The sequence below is a fragment of the Stegostoma tigrinum genome, chromosome 4 (genome assembly GCF_030684315.1).
Source record: "Stegostoma tigrinum isolate sSteTig4 chromosome 4, sSteTig4.hap1, whole genome shotgun sequence".
NCBI classification, from domain to species: Eukaryota; Metazoa; Chordata; class Chondrichthyes; order Orectolobiformes; family Stegostomatidae; genus Stegostoma; species Stegostoma tigrinum.
In genome coordinates, this window is record NC_081357.1 from 64,285,030 (window position 1) to 64,307,255 (window position 22,226).

Consider the following 22,226-nt stretch of genomic DNA (forward strand, 5'->3'; position numbering starts at 1 on the left):
GGGTCACAGTACAATCAGTCACAAGCACATTAACACACAGTCCTTTGAGACACTTGTACTCGAGGGACCTTTCCTAGTCTGCAAGTGTATAGCAGTCAGTCCTGCAGGGTCAGCAGCAGCAGTGGGGGTGTCATGGACTAGGGACCTGAGAAACAGGGCTCTGATCAATCACATCAAGGGGCTGTTCATCAAATTCGTCAGAGGTTCCAAGTAACTACAGTCCTATGTGCCCATCCATTAAACATTCAGGAGTATGCCAGGGGAATGTACAGAAGCTGCAGGGAATCAGTACCAGAGGGATGAGGGAGTTATTGCCAAGGGAGCAAAGCTGAGACATTCAGAGTGGTGGGGGCAAGGAAAGTAAAGGGAGGGATTTTTTGGTAAATAGGGGCCATTTGAAACAGATTCAGTGGCCATAATAGATTATGGGAGCTGGGCGTTAGTGACAGTGGCCACTACCCTGGTTTCAAAAGGGGGAGCATGGAGAAACTCCACATAGCTGGGTTGGGAGGAAATGGGTTGTCTGGTATGAGCAAGGTAAAAGGGAACATGAGGGCTTTTGGCAGGTACCTAGCAACCAGGTGGGACCATGTGCTGATAGTGTCCACCCTGACCTGCATTCCATTTCCAACGTCAGGATATTTCTGGTGTGGGGTAAAATTGGTTTGCCAGTGCTTGCCTGAGTGCTCAATGGCCTTTCAAAGGTGGTGCAGGCTCAAGAAAGGCCAGTCTTTCAGCAGATATCCATTTAATGGAGAACTGTTCTGTTAAGATGGGGCCAATTTAAGATGTTCTATTAAGACGGAGTAAGTAGTTAATATATGGATTTAGTGAGGTTCCTGGGGGGACCCATTAGACTTTGTAGTGCAAATGCTTCCAGAAAATTTGATGCAACTTGAAATTAGCCAGAACAAATAAAGTTCAATCTGTGCTCACTGTTGTAATGTAAAATGCAGCAAACTTCCATCAACAATGTAATAGTGGCCTGATATTGAGTGAGGAATAAGTATTGGCTAAGGCACCAGGGATAACTTTCCAGCTTTTCTTCAAAATACTACAATGCAATCTTTTAAATGCAACTGAGTTGGTATCAATTTATTTTCTCAACAAATATTATGATGCAATGCCCCTTCAGTACTGGGATACTGTTTACAATAGAAATACAAATGCATCTTCAAATTTTATGTAGCCATGTGACCCCTACCATGTGGCACTGACTGAAAACATCCACTTTACAGTCAGTTCAATAAAAATGGAGTAAAATCTAGACTATTTGTAATGTGAGTTCATAACATGGTGTCAGAGTACAGCTAAGTCGGAAGTTTCTGGGTAAAAAAGGGTTCACCATGTGGTTTAAACAAGAAGTGAAATTAACAGCTTAAAAGTGTTCTGTAAGATGTCTGTTATTTATGGAAATGTCAAGTGACTGAACAAAAAGCAAACCAAGCTGTCAAGGATATAATAAATGGAGCTAATGGCCCTTGATTATGGGAAATCTAGACTGAAAAGATTAGGGAGTCTCTATGACAACTGTTACCTAGTAACCCTTTCTGGACTTTACAAACCTAAATAGTCAGTAAAGGTAACACTCAAGTCTCTCTCCTGAAGTTATTTTCTCAGCATGAGTTGCTGGGAACATGATAATGTTTCAAAAAAAAGAGCATTTCTAATTGTACTGTAAGAGCTGAAAAGCAGGGTTGTGAGCTCATTCCAAAGATTTTGATTGAAGTTGATTGCAATCAGAGTTGAACACCTCCTGTCAATCTGTCAGAAATTCAATTTTGTTAGCATCAAATCCCATTGACCATGAAAGTAATCACATTTTTTTCCATTGTTTCCATGACCTTTGGCCAATAGGGTTTTTTAAAAACTCTTTTGCCTTTTTAAACATAAAGATCTCCGTGGACACTGCTGTCTTTTTCTGTTGTGCAGTGTTCCTGTGTTTGGCATTAAGGGGTCTAATTCCAGTTCACAGCCTGCATGTTATCCAGAGTTTGCCACTTGTTTTAAGAACAAGTTTTATTTATAATGAACAGATTATTTTGGATTTATTAAAGAAATCTGGTGAATGCTTCTCTTATTCTGTTATTGAACAGAGAAGCAATTATCCATTTATGTCACTGAATGCATGTTAATTTATGCTACTTTCATATGAATGGTGCAATTACTTAAGTAGTAATTGTCAGCAAATCCCTTCAGTCAAATTTGTACCAACTGTTGGAATAAACTGGAATCATGACTAAAGAAAGATGGAATCAAGTCAATATAAAGTCTTTCATAGACTATGTGAAGTAGCTCAACATGACAACCCAAAGCTAAAGTGCACAAAGAAAAGACTGAGGCCATTTAATGGTGCCATACTCATGCCAAGAGGGCAGATTACTCTAAGAACCCAATGTAATGCCAAGAATGAAGATCTGGAATTCAGGTTCACAGAAGGCAAGCAACAGGCACTCGCCTCAGCCAGAACAAATTAAGCATCATAGAACCCTTACAGTGTGGAAACAAGTCCACACCAAACCTCTGAAGAACATCTCACCCAGACCCGTCTCCCTACCTTATCCCTGTAACCCTGCTTTTCTCATGGCTAACCCACCTAATATAAACATCCCTCAACACTATGGGCAATTTAGCATGGCCATTCTACCCAACTTGCATGTCTTTTGACTGTGGAAGAAAACTGGGGCACCTGGTTGGAACCCAAGCAGACAATCGTCTGAGGCTGGAATCAAACGCTTGAGGCAGCAGTGCTAATCACTGAGCCAATGCGCCGCCCGTGGAATGATAATCCTCAATATGCCAACATAGATTTGCAACACATCATTGAACACTAAACCATTAACATTGGAACACATCCTGGAGGAGAAATTTGTTTTTGGATATATATACCTAGAGAATATCATCTCGAGGTAGATCAGAGTGTTAGCCCAGTGAGGAATCTGCTAAGGAAAGTTCCAACTGCACAAGTTCAACCTGAGAAATGAGATATAAGTCCTGAAAAGGAAAGGGCTACATAAATAAGTCGTAACTCCAACAGAATGGCTGAACAGCATATTAACAGTGAAATGACCTGGAAAGCAAAAAGTATCTATTGAACTAAAGGATCTAAATAAAATCTCTCAAGAGATCTCACAATCCCGTGCCAACCATTGAAGGAATTTTGCCACAACGTGCAACGGAAGAAGTCTAAAAAGAACAAAGGAACAAAGAACAATACCACACAGGAACAAGGCCTTTAGCGTTCTAAGCCTGCACCAATACATTTTGCCCTTCCATATTAAAACCGTCTTCACTTATAGGATCTTTATCCCTCCATTCCCTTCCTATTCATGCATTTGTCCAGGTGCTTCTCAAATGCTGCTATTGTGTCCGCTTCCACCAGCTCATCTGGCAGTGCATTCCAGGCACTCACCACCCTTCGTGTGAAAAACCTGCCTCATGCATCTCTTTTTGCCTTCCCCCATCGCATCTTGAACCTAGTTATTGACCCTTCAACCCTGTGAAAAATGCTTCATACTTTCCACTTTATCAATGCAATTCACAATCTCATAAACTGCTGTCAGGTCACCACCCAACCTCCTATGTTCCAGTGAAAACTGTACTCAGTCTATCCAACCATTCTTCATAGCTACCTTTCTTCATGGCTAAAACTTCCGCATGCAAGGCAATATCCTGTTAAACCTTTTCTGTACCCTCTCCAAGCATCCACATCTTTCTGGTAGTGTGATGACCAGAACTGGGAATGGTATTCCAAGTGTGGCCTCACTAAAGTTCTATCAAGCTGCAGCATAACTTGTCTACCATCATAGTCAGTGCCATTTGAAGGCAAGCAAGACATAAGCCTTTTTTCTTCCGTATCTACCAGCTCTCCACCTTCAGTGATTTGTAGACCTGCATACCCAGAACAAATGGTATATCAATACTCCTAGGGGTTCTGCCACTGTATAATTTCCACCTGTACTTGACCTTCTAAAACCTCATATTTCTCCAGATTAAACGCCATGTGCCATTTTTCTCCCCGTGCCTCCGGCTGATCTATACCTTGCTGTATCTTCTGACAGTCCTCTTCATTACCTGCAACTCCACCAATCTTTACTAATTTTCCAAAATTTCCTAATTAAACCAGCTATGTTTTCCTCCAAATCATTTATGTAGATCACAGACAGAAGATGTCCCAGCACTGATCCATGTGGACCACCGCTAGTCACAATCTTCCATTCTAAAAAGTATCTTTCCACCATGACCCTCCATCTCCTATGACTAAGCCAGTTATGTATCCATCTTGCCATGTTCCCTGGTACCACGAGGCTTCACCTTTTGTATCAGTTGGCCTCGCGGGACCTTGTCAAAGGCTTTACTGAAGTCCACGTAGACAACACCAACTGATTTTCCCTCATCAATCATCTTCATCACCTCGTCAATAAACTCGATCAAGTTAGTGAGGCACAATCTCCTCCACACAAAACTATATTGTTTATCATTAATAAGTTCTAAAGCTTATAGATCTTGTCCCTGAGAATCGTTTTCCAATAATTTCCCTACTACCGATATGGGATTCACAGGCCTGTAATTTCCAGGATTATCCTTGCTACCCTCTTAAATAATGGGACAACATTGACTATTCTCTAGTCTTCTGGGACCTCACCTGTGGCCATAGGAGAATAAAAGATGTGTGTCAATGCTCCAGCAATTTGTTCTCCTGCCTTCCTCAATATTCTGGGATAGATCCCATCAGGACCTGGGGAATTATCTAGCTTATTAGTTTTTAAGGAACACAAGACCTCTTTCCTTTTAAAAGAAACCTGACTTAGAAACTCGACAATCCCTTCCCTGAGATCATCCTCTATCAATTCCTTCTCTTTGGTGAATACTGACACAAATTATTCATTTAGGACCTCCCCTACCTCTTCCGGCTCCACACAAAGACTCTGTCCTTGAGTGGGTCAAGCCTTTCCCTAGGTACCATCTTGCTTTTTATATATGTACAAAAAGCCATGGTGTTCTCCTTAATCTTGTTTGCTAATGATTTTTTATGACCCCTTTTAGCCCTTCTAATTTCTTATTTAAGTTCTTCCCTACTTTCCTTATATACTTCAAGGGTTTCATCAGTTCCCATCTTCCTAGCCCTTACTTATGCTTCCTTCTTTCTTCTTGACCAATGTCATAACATCGCTGGTCATCTGAGGTTTATGTAACTTGCCATACCTATCCTTCATTCTCACAGGAACATGCCTCTTATCAACTGCCGTTTGAAATACTCCCACTTGTCAGATGTAGATTTACCCTCAAACAACCATCTCCAATCAACATTCTCCAGTACCTGCCTAATATTATTCTAGCTCACCTTTCCCTTGTTTAACACCTTCACCGAAGGACTGCTATTATTACTATCTGTATCTAAAAACACAAAGTATTATGGTCACTAATCCTGAAATGCTCCCCCACTGAAACTTCCACTCACCTGGCCAGGCTCATTCCCCAAAACCAGGTCCAGTATAATCCCTCCCCTGGTTGGACTGTTTAAGTATTATGCCTAGGAAATCTTCGTTGACCATGATCAAAATATATTGTGATTGCTAGAGGGCTCACCAAAAGAACCTAAAGGTGAACAAGAAGAAAACATTGTAAGTAACACCGTTCAATGTCAAGCACTTAAATCATGTGCAGTGAGAGAAAGTTCCTTGTCCACGAAATGAAAAATTGAGAGATGTAGCAATAATTAGATTCATCAAGTATTTAGCAAATTTCTTGTCCAATTTATCATTGCAGTATGGGCCATTACACAACTCACTGCCAAGGACATGCAACGGTATTGGGGGATGAAATAAGAAGCTGCATTCATGAAAGCCAAGGAACTGATGAAAATAACTCTGTGCCATAATGTAAGTGGTTAAGTCACTCTTTAATGAGGCACCAGTGAGGCAGGACCTGAAACAACACTTATACAGTAAGTGTAATGACTTGCACTTTCATCCGGATGTTAACACAAATTAAACAACACTATGTAAGCCATCAGAGAATTGAATCAAGTCTGAAGAAGGCAAGGAAGTGTTCTACTTTGCCAAATATACATAACTAAATTGAGGACCACATCATCAGTGCAGTCTTGTAATCAGGACCAAGCGAAACAAGCTAAAAGTTCCTGATAACACTTGATATTTCAGACTGGTCATGCTGGAGCTGGGATTAGACCTGTATTCGCTCTCACAGGATCTGACTATTTTGACACTTTAGACTACTATTTGAATTACTAGAAGTAGACAAACCAACTTCAACAACTACCAGAGAGATAATCCTATGCTTAAATCCACACTTTGATCATCACATTGTGATGAATGACAATGGCCCTCAGTTCACAACTGAAGAATTCAACCAGTTCATAAAGGATTGGGAAGTTCAACAGTACACATTGGTTATCTTCAGTCAAATGGATTTAAGCAAAAATTGCCAAAACAATCATGAAAAAATTAAATAGGTACAACACTAATGTATCCAAATGGAGAAACAGACTGTGAAGGCATGGTCACTAGTCCTGTCCACAAAATTAATGTTACACCACCCAATGTGCTTTTCCAGTTACAAGAAGCAAATGAAGTCAGAAGTTGTATCAGTTGTAAATGACAAAATCAAGAAGAAGTGTCAGAAAGCCAGATTTCATTTTACAAGATAGACAACACATTGCCATGATTAAGCACCGGAGAGGCAGTCTGGATACAAACCATCATCACACTCAACAAAAGGTAGCCTATGTGACAAATTGGCACTTGCATAGAATAGTTATCGTCTCAATTATATGTGGTGGAAAAGTATGATCAGACATACCATCACAATCTCAGGTACAGGCAAACAACTAGAGAAGCTGTTCCTCAACTCAGGCAGCTAATCAGGAAAATATTAGCTCACCACCTACATAGATCACAGATCAACCACTGGTCCCAGAGGTTCCTGATATCTATCGAAACCGTTTAAAAATAGGTAATTTTACAACAAAAATGACAATGGATCAATCTCTGAGGAAGGAACATTAACCAAATTGCATCAACAACAACATGTAAGTACACCTTAAACAGACTAGTATGAGTTCAAGACTGTATGTGATGCATGTGTAGAGGACGACAAGGATAAAGGTCTGTCAGTGCATAAGAACAGTTGTTTGCATTATGGAAAACTTGGGTAACAAAAGGTAAAGTGATAATGCTTTTCTTTTGTGAAACAGGATGTTTCACGATAGAAATGCAATGCGATACTATTGTAAAAACTGAAAGAACTATAGATGCTGGAAATAAATAAAAACAAACAACAGCAGCACTTTCTGGAAAAGCTAGCAGGTCCGGCAGCATCTGTGGAAAGAAATCAGAGTTAATATTTTGGACCCAATGACCTTCCCTCAGAACTGATGAAAATTTGGGTTTTTATGCAGAAGATAGAGGTGTAAGGAGTAAATGATTGGTGAAAATAGAGCCTAAAGAGAGAAAAGAACAGCTGGACAGACAAAGGAGTGGATAACGTTCAACCTGAGAGAATGAATAGCTTTTAACGAGTGGTCAACAATAGGTTTTGTGTAATAGTAAACTCTGTGATACAGAGAAACAAAGAAGGTAGGAGCAGGAGGAGGCCATTGAGCCCTTTGAGCCTGCTCCGCTATTCTTCATGAGCATGGCTGATCGTCCAACTCAATAGCCTAATCTTGTTTTTTCCCCATAACCTTTGATCCCATTCACCCCCAAGTGCTATATTCAGTCACCTCTTGAATACATTCAAATACATTGGCATCAACTACTCCCTGTGGTAATAAATTCCACATGCTCACCACTCTTTGTGTGAAGAAATGTTTCCTCATCTCCAACCTAAATTGTCGACCCAGAATCATTATACTGTGAACCTTGGTTCTGGACACACCCACTATCGGGAACATTCTGTCCAGTCCTGTTAGAATTTTATAAGTCTCTATTGGATCCCCTTTCATTTCTTTGAACTCCAATCCTAATCTAGTCCATCTCTCCTCATACAAGGCCTGGTACATAGGAGTTGGGGTAAGGACATCAGAGAATGTGCCTCAAGCCCTGAAATTGTCGAACAAATTATTGAGTCCAGAAGGCAGTAGTGTTCCCAAGCAGAAAATGAGGTGCTGTTCTTCCAGTTTGTGTTGAACTGTGGTGGAACATTGCAGCAAGCCTGAGACAGAGATGTTGGTCAGGTAACAGGGTGGTGTGTTGAAGTAGCAGGCAACTAGAAGCTCAAGATCTTCTCTGCAAACAGAGTATAGGTGTTCTGCGAAGCAGTCATCAGTCTACACTTTGTTTCCCCAGTGTAGTGTGAGCAGCAAATGCAGTAAATTAGATTGTGTGAATTGCAAATAAAGCACTGTTTCAGCTGAAGGTTTGTTTGGGCTCTTGGATAGTGAGGAGGTAGGAAGTGAACAGACAGATGTCAGACCTTCTGCGGTTGCAGGGCAACGTGCCATGGGGTTATTGAGGGGTGGGGGAGACGGTTTGTTGGAATGAAGGAGGAGTGAACCATGGTGTCCTAGAGGGAACAGCGCCTGCAAAACGTTGACAAGGAAGGGGAGAGGAATATGTGTCTGGCAGTGGCATCCCACTGGAGGTGATGCCGGTAGTGGCTAATGATCCTCTGAATGTGGACTCTGTTGGGATGGTACATGAGAAGACTATACTTTACTATACTATTGTGCCTTCTGGTTTGCTATAATCATGTGATATCTACCATTAGCTACCGCAGGAGGCATCTAACTTACAGTCAGTTTAGTAAAGGCTGAAGAGAAATCTGACTGTTTATAGTGCAAGCTTGTAAAAGGTACAGCACTCAGGCAGCAAGTGTCAACCTTCACGCTCAAATGGGACTTGAATCAAAAACTTTGTTATTCAGAGTTAAGAATGTTCCAAGGGAACCACCCTGAGACAAAATTGTTGGCTCTGTGATCACTTAGCTTTGAATAGAGCAAGCTGTTTCTTTTTTTCAGATGCATGCAATCTTGTACTAGCTTTACCATGTTGAGTCATCATTTTTTTGGTTTTATGATGCTATATTGTGATGTTCTTCTACATCTATCATTGAACAAGGATTGAATCCCTGTCTTGATTGCAATTTTGAATTAGTGGTCTGTTAGTGTTGAGGGTGGAAGCCATAAGCTCAAGGGATATAAGAACCAAGTTTACAGTAAAGAATTCAAAACCCAGGGCTACTTTGGTTTCAAGAATGATCCTGGAAGAATAAACATTTTTTTTTGCCAGAAGATAACAGGGTTCAATAGAGTTTTATGTAGTTCAGCCAGACCTGGTGATGAATGAATTGCTTACCATCATCCTGTGAATGTTCAAGGGAATGAAAATGAGGGACACACTGGAGCAGATTACTTTGCTGCCATGAGGTTGTTGCTTGGGGTTCTATTATATACATGGGAAAGATGACGATCCTTGTCTAGCTCGATAGATTGTGGCCTGTTACAGTTTCCCTTTACTTATGAGTGATTGCTGTCTGAATCTGGTAAGTTCCTATTCTTATTTAAATCATTGTACATCATACTTTTTTTCTTTGACTACATCTCTCACCGGTAAAAACTGTTCCATCCTATCTTCACTGTGTCTATGCACATGACTGCCAATGTCCCTGTCACATCATGATAAACATCACCACCTCATTCAATTCACAGTTCTCATCACACTACATTATATTACCAGAGTAGGGAAGAGTAATGATTTTAAAGTGGCATCCAAGATAGAGTCAAGGCAGCGATTAAGAAGACGGATGGCTACTGAAATGTTAGATTGAGGGCCAAAGATCTATCAAGTTGTGAATTTGGAAGTCCAAATGTATGTAAGTTGGGACAGTTGGGAGAGATAATGGGATATAAGTGGGGAGTGAAACAAAAGAACAATTAGCATAATAGAAATAGTGAAGTTACCCAAAATAATGAAGGGTCAAAAAGGTGACCATGAATCAGGATTCGGGAACTTATAATGAGAGAGAAATTCAGGGAACATAGGAAGGCAGTGATCTGAGGAAAGATAAGATGAGACCAAGACAGAGACAATTGACAGATAGTTACTTGTTTCAGAAGCTGAAAGGAAAGTAGCAACGGTATGGTTATTAGGATAACATTAGGCATAGGTAAAACAGAAATGTAATCGAGAGGCAAGAGATGTAAAACATGGTGAAACACTCAAAAATGTAGAACTGCCAATGGAATAGGGGAGAAGAAACCAAAGATTTATCTGTTAATTAGAGCCATTGTCACTGAAACAATTTGGGCAGTGGAAGAAGTACAAGGTATAACTATGTGGAAAGACTTCATTTACAGCAAAGCTGCCATCATCCTCAGCCAGGTTTTGACCGCATAGTAACAATAATCAATTAGTAATGTCTCCACTAAACCTCTTTAATTCAGATTACATTGTTTATTATGAGGAAATATTGCGAGAAACTAGTAATAACTGCTCATAATGAGGGTGATTTTCCATTTATTCCTTGGAAAGAGCCTCACTTGCTGAGAAAACATATCAGATGATCTGGCATGTGCTCAATTTTCTGACCATTAGTTTAAATGATTGTACAATCATGTGCACTGATGCCAGAATTGCTGACATGCACTCTCAGTAGGCAAGAGTTCATACTAGAAGTGCAAGTTGTAAAACTACACCTAATGAGTACTCCAATGTTTTCTTAACAAAATTCTGGAATAAACCATTTGTGGCAATTCAAAGGATTATAATGCTTCCCGGACATATAAAAATGAAAATAATTATTCTGAGCTATTATAAATTTGCAGGTAATGCACATCTTTATATGTTCAGTTTTACATAAAGATAACTTTCATGAAGTTCTCAATGAACTACATTTTGTTTCGGCAAGTTTCAGTTACCATTTTACACCAAAATATAAACCGTAGGCCAATTTAAATTCAAAATTCTACAACAAGTATAAAAAAGAACATTCTTTACAGATCTTGTAACTATTTTTATTCCTAATAGGAGCATAACTCAAACCCTGAGAAATCAAAATTAACAGTACACTAGTCTACAGCCTGCTTCATAAAAGTGAAGAGCAAGGCTCTCAATTCTGCTGTTACTAATTGGCGTATAGCAAATGCATGCGCTGACACAAAATGCAGTAACGTATGCACAGTACACATGTAGACTGGGGTTTGAGTGGCTCATTAGGTAGCCATGCTGCCTCTAATCAGAAAATCCTGGTTTGACGTCCTTCTTCTGGAATTATTGGCTGTGTTAAAAAAAAACAAGCTGTTGGTACAAGGAAGCCAGTAAGTATCAATAACAGTCCAATCCCAAGCTCCCAGCTCGGTTAGCAACATGAAGGGCATCTGGCTGTAAAATTACCTGTTGAATCCAAAATCTTGTTGGTTTATAGGATGGAGTGATCAGTGATCCTTGTGGTGACCCCATATAACACAGAGCTAGCTGAAAAAGAGAACAGTACAGATGAACAGATGTAAGTGCATGACACATAAAATAATCTAACATTTGTCTAATTGATTGTGAACAAAATAATATGACTTTTTTCATGATTATAATCCCATCCATTGCATAAAATTTCAAAATTTTAGTCTAGTTAGATGTTAGCCTTGGTTCGATCCTTGCCCTTGCAGCTAATCTCTGTAGTGCAGAACAGTGACTAAAAATTTGTCTGTACTAGTATTTGTTTTTTCAGGTGGTTTGTTTCAGAATATGACTCCTTTAAATTTTTGTTGACAGTCTATGCACATGCAGTAACTTAAATGGGTCGACTTATGCACAGCTTGCATGGGATACTTGTTGCTGTGCATATTGGAACAAAGTGGTCTGCACCTATTTTCAGCTAAGAATCAAAAGTTCACGCAGGAGACTTCAGTATATTATCTGACAATTTTGCAGTGATAAGATAGTTTTTTTCAGAAAGGAAATAATAAACTGATGCCCCTTCTACCTTCTCAGTCGTTGTAAGAAAGGCCGCTATGTTCGTTGATCAAAAAGAAAGAGGCATTCTCTATGTTCTGGAAATATTCATTCCTAAAAGAGCATCACCAAAATAGATCATTTGTTTCAATGATATTTTTGGCATCCTGCTCTGTATAAGTTAGCTGCCATGTTTCCCCACATTAAAACAGCAACCAAACCTCAAAAATAGTTTGTTGGTTGTAAAATACTTTGAAATATTGTGTACGTTACCATATAGAAGATGTCTTATTTCCTTCACTTACACCAACCACTTCTTGTTAAAACCAATTATTTTTGTACATTCTGTTTTCGATTTGTAGACAATAAGAAAATTAGAAAGGAAGCTAAAGCAGCTCTTTTGGAATTTGACAAGCATTCTCCATATTTATTGGAACGTACAGGAGATAATTAGAACCATTACTTTTGCCTCTGCCTTCAACCTTTAGTTATTGAAGCGTATCCCTTTCACCCCCTTTCTACAATTATTCCTTCACTTCATTTTCCTCCTTCTGATCATGGGAAATGGCTAGTCTCTCAGGAATGAAAACTGATATCCAAGGAAGCGAGCATAATGGAATTAGTTGACATGCCATTAGGTTAATCAAAAATGACAGATTAGTCACATAAAAGAGCAGAGTCATGCTTAAGCTTTAGCAGTGAGATATACTGAATATGGAATATACAGCATCCTTACACATAGAGCTTTTGCAACTTATCAGGAACTGCTTTCTGCCAGATATACCACTGGGACAGGCATGTTAATTTCAAACAGTTGCAGTGAGGTGCTTGGAATTTAGCACTCCGTGAGGTTGTAAAATATGCTTTGTGGTTTCTGTAACAGTTTGAAAAAATAGCTTTGCTAGGTACATAATTTTTTTTTATACTCAATTCGGTATTTTGATATATTGAGTCTTGGTACATTATTTTGATTAGTTTGGCAATAAAATATAACAGTAGGGGAAAGGAATAATCAAAGCAAGTTTAATTGCCAAGGATGCAAATATTTTTTGACAACCTGATTATGTTGCACTCTTATAATCTGAAGGTAATGAAGCTCAATATTTACAGCATAATAACACTATAATTAATACTGAGAGATGAATGTGTGCTTTGTCTACAAAATGAATGGTCTTTCTGGAGCAGAAACACTTCCCCATCCAGCATCAACATTCAGTACTCTCAGGCCATGTAGAGCATTAGACAGACATGGGGCAAGTTTTATTTTCTTTGGTCTTGTAGATTTCTCATTATCATCCCAAAATTCTACTACATCATTTTGATGCTTCCATTTCTCACAGCAGATATTTTCATTAGTAATTCACTGTGAATTAATAATGAGCTACTGATAGACTTTATTGTTGCAGACCCATTAAGAAATGCATTGTGATTGCCTAAAATTAATTAAATGTTCCACTTCTAAAGGTAGAATAGAGGCTAAAAATTGGTTTACTATGCTTTTCTTCAGGCGCTTTGTTTAAGAACATGGATCCAGTACATTTTTTTTAGTTAGCTTTCCACAGCCTGACTTGTGCACAGTAGGATATTTTGTGGCCTTGTAGCCTAGTGCGACCTTTGCACTGAGCACATTTTCAGACACAGTGCGTAGGATCATCTTACGTCTGGTTTCTTTAAGCAAGCAGCATCTCAATCTTGGGCTGCCTCCTCTGCTTAAATTGCCAAGTATGACTCTGATGGTTGTTGGTTGCAGACACATAGAGTGACCTTGTAAAATGCAATACTAATTTGTGTGTTAAAACTAGCTTCAAATCCTTAAAGGCAGTCTGTTTTTCTTAAAGAGAAGTTGAGCTGATTAAAAGAAAGTTGTTGCTGAACAACAGCACTACATCTGGGGGAGAAAAAAACAAAAATGCTGTTTTAGGCCAGAGAGCGGTCTCCCAAATTTACAGATGCATGTTGCATGTGGAACATTGTGTGGCCAAAAGAAGGAGTGAGGCCATGTTTCAACACAGGATTAAGAGACCATTAAGAGTTAACATCTGAGGGAGAGTTCATAGAGCATATGTGAGATTGTTTCTCAATGCAAAATATTGGCAACCAACCAGGGAGCAGGCAGTTTTTTGGATTTAGAATTGAGTAATAAGATGGGATTGGGAAAATTTTCAAGATCAATAAAAAGTTACTAAAAAGGTAATAGAAAGAGCAAAGGTAAATTATGAAGAAAACTTGAGCAAAGTATATAAGGTAGAAGCATATAAAAAGTAAGCAAAAAGCTAAAGTGACAAGAAGGAGATGGGTTAATAACGGCGAACACAGAAGTGACAGCGACAACAAATCAATGTTTTGCCTCAGTTTTCAGAGTGAAGGATACTGAAACAATCTCAGCGGCAACAGCTAATACAAAGTTTATCAAAATCTATAAACTTAAAACAGTCACCATCATTAGGGAAAATGTACTGTGCATACTATTGACATTAAAAGCAGAAAGGTTCCCAGACCTAATGGACTACATCAAAGGCCTTTAAAGAAAGTGACGCAGAGATAGTGGATGCATTTGTTATAATATTCCAAAGTTCTCTAGATGTTGGAAAGGTTCCAGTGGATTGGAAGACTGCTGATGCTTATTCAAAAAAGAAAGGAGGCAGATAACCGAAAATATAGACCAAGTAGTTTACTGTTCATCATTGGAAATTGTTGGAATCTATTACTAAGGAATAAGTAATGAGAAATTTAGAAAGTCTAAATACAATCTATCAAAGTCAGCATCGTTTTATAAAGGGGAAATCAGGTTTGCCTCAGAGATAATGGGAACTGCAGATGCTGGAGAATCTGAGATAACAAAGTGTAGAGCTGGATGAACACAGCAGGCCAAGTAGCATCTTAGGAGCACAAAAGCTGATGTTTCAGGCCTAGACCCTTCATCAGAAAAAAACAAAAGTACCCTGAAGCAAAATCATGTTTTCCTAATCTATTGACGTTCTTTGAAGATATAACAAACAATGTGAACAGTGGCGTCCCATAGATGTAGGCTATCTGAACGTCCAGAAGGTATCTGATAAGGTGTCACACAAAAGATTAGTAAATGAAGTTAGATTACACAGGGTTAGGGGTAATACAATAGCTTGGACAGAGGATTGACTACCCAACATAAAACAGAGACTCAGGATAAATGGCTGTTTTACTGGTTGGGATATATCTGGCAGGGTACAGCAGGGTTCAGTTTTTGAGCCACAACTACTTCTAGTCTAAGTTAATGAGATGGATGAGGTGACAAAATGTACTAGAGCTGAATTTACAGTTGATACTAAAATAGGTGGCAAAGTAAGTTGCAACGATGAAATTAGACATTTACAAAAGCATATAGATAGCGTAGGTGATTGGGCTAATATTTAGTAGCTGTCATTTAATTTGGACAAATGTGTGGTTATCCATTTCATTTGAAGGAAAGGCAATTTTTTTACATAAATGGACAATAACTTCACAGTGATTCAATGTAGAGGGATTTGGGTGTCCTCATGCATGAATTGCAGAAAACTAGCATGCATTCACAGCAAATAAGAAAGGTAAATGGCATTTTAGCATTTATTGTCAAAGAGACAGAGTACAAAAGTAGGGAAGTGTTGCTGTAACTGTACAAGGCATAAATGAGGCCACCCTTGGAGTATTAAGTATAATTTTGGCCCCCTTACTTGAGGAGGGATACTGTTACATTGGAAGCAGTTCAAAGAAAGTTCATTAAATTCATTCTAAAGCTGAAAAGTTTGACCCATAAGGTGAGATTGGGCAGTTAAATGGTCTGTATTCATTAGAGTTTAGAAGGATGAGAGGTGATCTAATTAAAGTATACAAGATGCTAAAATGGATTGACAAAGTACATGTAGAGAGGAAGTTTCCCCCTTTGGGGCAATTTAGAATGAGGGGTAATAGTTTTAGAATAAGAGGTAACAGGTTTAAAACAGAGAGGAGGAGAAACTACTTCTCTCAAAGGGTTGTGAATCTGTGGAATTAACTACCCCAGAATGTAATGAAGACTGGAACACTGAATAAATTTAAGGAGGAGATGGACATATGTTTAATTAGTAATGGGTTAAAAGATTATGGGGGTCAAGCAGAAAAGTGGAGACAAGGCAGAGACGAGATCAGCCATGATTATATTAAATGGTGTAACAGATTCCAGGGGCTGAATTACCTATTCCCGCTCCTTGTTCTTATGCCCTTATGAAGGAAAAAGCAGATGGCCAGGAAGGTCAAAGTAGGGAGTTTGGGCGCAAGGACCTGGCTACAAATTTCAAGGATGTTCAAGGTCAATGAATTCATCATGTGATGCTTCCAACCCATCATATCAACCCACCAATCTCTCAACGTTGCTTAAACACCACACCCCATCAATTCGTATTATTCAGGAATCAGAACTTATCTTCAAGATAATCCACTGTCACACACTTTCCAATGATGCTTTACACCCATGTTTTGCTGCCTGCAAATACTGACAATTAACATAATATAATCATTGACATTCCTCTTACTTTCTTTTGCACGACTAATTTTTTTTTGTTTTCTCCTGAAAATTTTGTCTTGGAGATAACTTCCTTCTGTAATTATGCTACTTACAAGCTCTCAGTTGTCAGACAGATCAGAATCTAGACCTTTCCTTTTACTTTGATTTGGTCCCATGAAGAAAAGGAGAAAGAGCAACAACAGCTTGGCAATAATGAAATTGCAACAGGACTTGGCCCTTGAGTGATCAAATCCATTCAATAAACTTCAATGATCTTCAACCTCAATTCAGCCATTTCCTTATTGCCATATCTATTGATTCTCATTAGAGTCCAGGAATGAAGCTGTCACCGTCTTGAATATAAAGTGAATGCAACAAGTGCCTGGCGAGCACGCATTTAGAATGAGGTAAAGGATTCCAACATCTTCTATGATTTTGAAGGGGACATAATGCAGTGTAGAAATTATCTAGAGCGTAAATGGTGAAGAAAGGATTTTGACTAGGTGACATGTTAAAAAAGAGAGAGAAATGGAAATCTGTACTCCTTCTTATTGCTTGCCCAGTCTATGAACATACTCTCGTATGATGTTTGTCCGATTATTATAACTGAAAAGGAAGACTAGTCCATGTTTTCCATCTTGCATTTATCAGGACAACAACAAGGATGTCAAATTCCAAACCATCACAAGAATTTATACCGTTGGATAAAAGCCTGCTGATTGGTTGGCACAGTGTTTCAAATTGGTTAAGGTGCTGCAATGGAGAAGATAATAGGATAATATAGGCATTCCAAACTGCTGCTAGTTACAAGCAAAAAGATAGAAGGCTTGAATATGTTTCTTTTGTTTGAATTGTACATGATTGAATACTTATAAACATATGCCACATCTATCAAGCATAAATGAGCTATGTTAAATGTTTTGTCTGGTTATCTGAAATTGGTTGTTAGTGTAGTTAGTAACACACTCAGGGATGTTCAGCAATTGCTACCCAATTGTCGAATCATACCTAACAGAAGAGGTTTTTCTCTGGATTTTGCAAACAAAAATTAGTTAAATACAATCTGTACTTTGCAACCATCAAACAAACACAGTGCTTGATGTGATTAATTAATCATTTAGTCTATATGCTTGGTATTGCACCAACAATGAAATTCTCATATGAGTTTGCTCAATTTTGTGGTGGCAAGACCACTACTTAGGCAGCATCCTTTTAGTGGAAAATAACATGTAGCCACAAATTGCAATGTAAAATGGCACACTGAAAGCGTCCTTTAAATTTTGAAGTGCTTTTCAGACCTGGAAGTAACAGTCATTGGACCATTTATCATCCTGATTTTCACATGCCACTGTGGTTTTAGCTGTCTATAATCACTTCTAGCCCCACAACACACTGAGACATTTTCCATCTAACATTCAATTGAACCTAAACAGAATACGTCACATTCAATTAATCAACAATTATATTAGTAATTAGTTCGCTGATTTTGTGGAATGTGTAGAATTTTCCACAATCTTGAGAGCAGTAGCAAACATATGCATTCTTCACTATACTTTAGGTTAGGTTTAATGCTCTTGTTTGCTGAAATATGAAATCAACAGAAGAATGTAATTTTAAAAAGAACTAGTCTTGGCACCCATGAAACCATTCTTAGTTGTTATAAAATTAGTGAACCATCTGCTTCCCTAATATCCTTTGTAATCTATCATGAGGGACGTGTATAAACTAAATGATGAAGCTGTGTGTTGACAATTCCCTAGTTCTAGATGGACGTCATCCTATGGTCTTAACAGAGGTGGTCAATGACATAGTAAACTATTTGAATTTCCAGAAGACCTTGGACAAAATGCCACACAGGAGGCTGCTAAATAAAAACAGTCCATGGCGTTAAGGTCAAGACACTTGCATGGATACAGAGATAGCAAAGTGTAGAGCTGGACGAACACAGCAGGCCAAGCAGCATCAGAGGAGCAGGAAAACTGACATTTCGAGTCAAGGCCCTTCTTCTGAAGATGCGTTCATCCAGCTCTACACCTTACTATCTCAGATTCTCCAGCATCAGCAGTTCCTACTATATCTGCGTGGATACAGAATTGGTTGACTAGCAGAATGCAGAGACTGGGGATAAAGGAGTCTATTTCAGGATAGCAGCCTGAAAAAGACTAGTGGAGTTCCACAGCAGTCAGTGTTGGGACGAGAATTATTCACGTTTTACGTTAACAATCTGGATGAAGGTCTGAGGGCATTTTACAAATGACACAAAGATAGGCGAGGGTCTGGTAGCTTTGGGGAATTGGGGGCTGTGCAGAAGGACTTAGACAGGCTGGGAGGGTAGGCAAAGAATTGGCAGATAGAGTACAATGTGGCAAAATGTAAGGTTATGCACATAGGTAGGACAAACAGAAGTTTGTAGACTATTTTCTAAATGAGGGAAGGCTTCAGAAATCTGAGGCACAAAGGGACTTAGGAATCCTAGTTGAAAATTCTTTTGAGATTAATATTTCGGCTCAGTTGGTAATTAGGGAAAACAAATGCAATGTTAGCATTTATTTTGAGAGAGTTAGAACAGAAGAGCAGAGATGTATTACCAAAGCTGTATAATGCTCAGGTCAGACCATAGTTTTTGACCCTGTATTTAAGGAAGAATGTACTGACCTGTACTCAATAGAGTTTAGAAGGAAGATCCCATTGAAAGTTGCAGAATACTGAGAGACCTGGATGGAGTGGACATGGAGGAGATGTTTCTATTAGAAAGAGAGACTATGATGCAAGGACTCAGACTCTGTGTGAAGAAATGATCCTTTAGAAGCGAGGTGAAGAGGAATTTCTTCAGCCAGAAGATGGAATTCATTGCCAAAGAAAGCTGTGGTGACCACGTCATTGAGTGTATTTAAGACAGAGATAGATGTGTTCTTGATTGGTAAACGATCGAGGATTATGGACAGAAGGCAGGAGAATGGGATTGAGAAACATATTAGCTGTGATTAAATGGTGGAGCAGACTCAGTGGGCCAAATTGTCTAATTCTGCTCCTATATTTAACAGTCTTATGGTCTAAGTATTTTTCTGTTGATTATCCCAAATATTACTTGATTAAGGAAAGTTTCATCAAAATAGAAAGTAGCAAATATAACCTCTCTTTTCAAGGAGCCAAAGAGGCAAAAATGAGGAACAAAAAATTAGTTGGCTGGATGTCTGGTATTGAGAAGATGCTGGAATTGATCATTAAAGAAATTATAGCTACATACGTAGAAACACTCAAGGTTATCAGAAAGATTCAGCAAGAGTTTTTTGTATGAAAATTATTAACCAATTAATTGTTTTTTTGTAAAATTAACATTCTTTGTGGATAAAGGAGAGCCTGTATATGTACTGTATTTGTCTTTACAAAAATATTTGATAAAGTGGGCACAACAAAATAAAAACTCGTGGGATAGGAACAGCATATTGATATGGATAGATGACTGGCTGACCGGTAGAGAACAGGAAATACTCGTAAAAAGGTCTTTAACTGTTTGCCTGGATGTGACAAGTGGACTCTCACAGGAGTGTTTTTTGGGGCCTCAACTTTTTACAAGTTACACCAATGGCTTTGATTAGGGAAGATTATATCACAGATTATATCAAGATAATTAGGAAAAATATTTTGTGAAGAAGACATAAGGTTGGCAATGAACGTAGGCAGGTTGAGAAAGTGGACAAAAATCAATCAGATAGAGAATAATGTAAGAAAATGTGAAATTTTCCACTGGTAGGAAGAATGAAAAAGCAATGTATCACAGAGTAAATGAAAAATAACTGCAGAATTGCAAGGTACAAAATGATTTAGATGTTCTTGCCTGTTAATCACAAGGAGTTAGAGTGCAGGTATAGCATGTAATCAAGAAGGCTTCTCTGCACCATGGAGATGAAACACAGACGGGGTGACCGCTTTGCAGAACACCAATGTTCTGTTTGCAAAAATGATCCTGAGCTTCGAGTCATCTGCCACTTCAACACAGAACTGTGTTCTCTGGCCAATATCTCTGGCTTGGGCTTGTTGCAATGCTCCAGCGAGGCACAGTGCAAGCTGGAAAACAGCATTTAATTTTCCATTTGGGGCCCTGCAACTGTCAGGACTCAATAATGAATTCACTAATTTCAGAACATGAACACTCCTTTTCCCACTCCGCACCCCAGACTTTGACATGACACTGGATATATTTGGCATAAACAATCCACTTTCAACAACTTATCATCCTTATTATCAGCTTTTCTTTCCCCCTAGCATACTGTAATCTAACCCCTTGTCTGCCTAACTGTTATTCTCTCTTTCTGGGCTCCATCTCTACCTATCTGCTCACCTCCCTGACTTCAGAAAATCACCTTTTCATAAACACTATCGGTTCTGAAGAAGAGTCACTGGACTTGGAATGTTAACTCTGCTTTCTTTCCACAGATGCTGCCAAACCTCCTGAGATTTTCCAGCATTTCCTGTGTTTTTGTGATCAGGAAGGCTAATGGGTTGCCATCCTTTGTTACGAGAACAATTGTACTTTAAAGAAATGTAACAGTTCAGTTCTACAGGGCATTGGTGAAGCCACATCTGAAATCCTGTGTGTGGCTTTGGATTCTTTATTTAAAGAAGAATGCCAATGCATTGGAGGTGATTCAAAGGAACCATATTAGATTGAAGACTGAAATTAGTGATGTGTCTCATGAGGTCAGGCTGGACAGGCTGGTGTTTTGAAGAGTAAGGGATGACTTCATTGAAGAGTTTAAGGTCCTGAATGGTCTCGATGAGTTGGACTTGGAAAGAAAAACAGAAGTTGCTGGAAAAGTTCAGCAGGTCTGGCAGCCAACCTGTTTTCTAGCAACTTCTGTTGGTGTTCTAGATTACTAGCTGGAGGCGATGGTCTAGCAATATTATCACTGGACTGTTAATCCAGAGACCTGGAAATCATTCTGGGGGACTGGGTTCGAATCCCATGATGGCAGATGGTGGAATTTGAATTTAATAAAATGCCTGAATTTAAGAATCTAATGATGGCCATGAACTGTTGATTGTCAGGTAAAACCCATCTGGTTCACTACTACCATTTAGGGAAGGAATCCTTACCTGGTCTAGCCTACATGTGATCCCAGACTCACAGCAATGTGGTTGACTCCTAACTGCCCTCTAGGTAATTAGAGATGGGCAATACATGCTGCCTTTCCAGCGACAATCTCATCCCATGAATGAATAAAGGAACAGCATCTGCAATTCGTTTGGTTTTTATTTAGATGTGGAAAGGAAGCTTCTGATAGCTAGTTAGTGTGCAACTAGAGAACTTGTTTTAAAATTAGGTGTTGCTCTTTAAGATGAGGCTTGCATGATATCAAAAGTCTGCCTCAGGAGATGGGGGTCATTAAATATTTTTAAGGTTGAGGCTGGAAGATTCTTGTTGGAGAGGGAGGGGAGAATATGATTTCTTCGGGTTAATTGGCAACATGGAACTCAAAACAGAAACATATCAGCCATAGCACAGTATGGAACTGGAGGAACACAGCAGGCCCAGCAGCATCATTCATTTCTGAAGAAAGGTCCCAACCTGAAATGTCGGCTTTCTTGCTCCTCTGATGCAGCCTGACGTGCTGTGTTCCTCGAGCTTCACACTAGTTATCTCTGACTCCAACATCGGCAGTTCTTACTATCTCTAAGAGATCAGCCATGGTCTTATTGATTGATAGAACAGATACGATGGGCCAAATGGTCATCAACTCCTCCTATTTTGGATCTTTGTTTTTGCCTGTTAAGGCTTTTTGTGAGCAATTGTGATGGTTTGTGCACCATAGCCATGA

The 22,226-nt window shown here is 39.1% G+C and overlaps 1 long non-coding RNA gene across 1 annotated transcript in view; it reads right to left on the bottom strand.

The window, feature by feature from the left end:
• Positions 1–10,884: 10,884 nt before the first annotated feature.
• The window catches only part of LOC125452862 (uncharacterized), a 55,672-nt gene continuing 44,330 nt past the window's right edge, over positions 10,885–22,226 (bottom strand). The window contains exons 2-3 of the long non-coding RNA XR_007247617.2: positions 11,355–11,435; positions 10,885–11,238 (exon numbers count right to left, since the gene is read on the bottom strand). This is a non-coding gene — a long non-coding RNA (uncharacterized LOC125452862). The remainder of the gene's footprint in view (positions 11,239–11,354; positions 11,436–22,226) is intronic.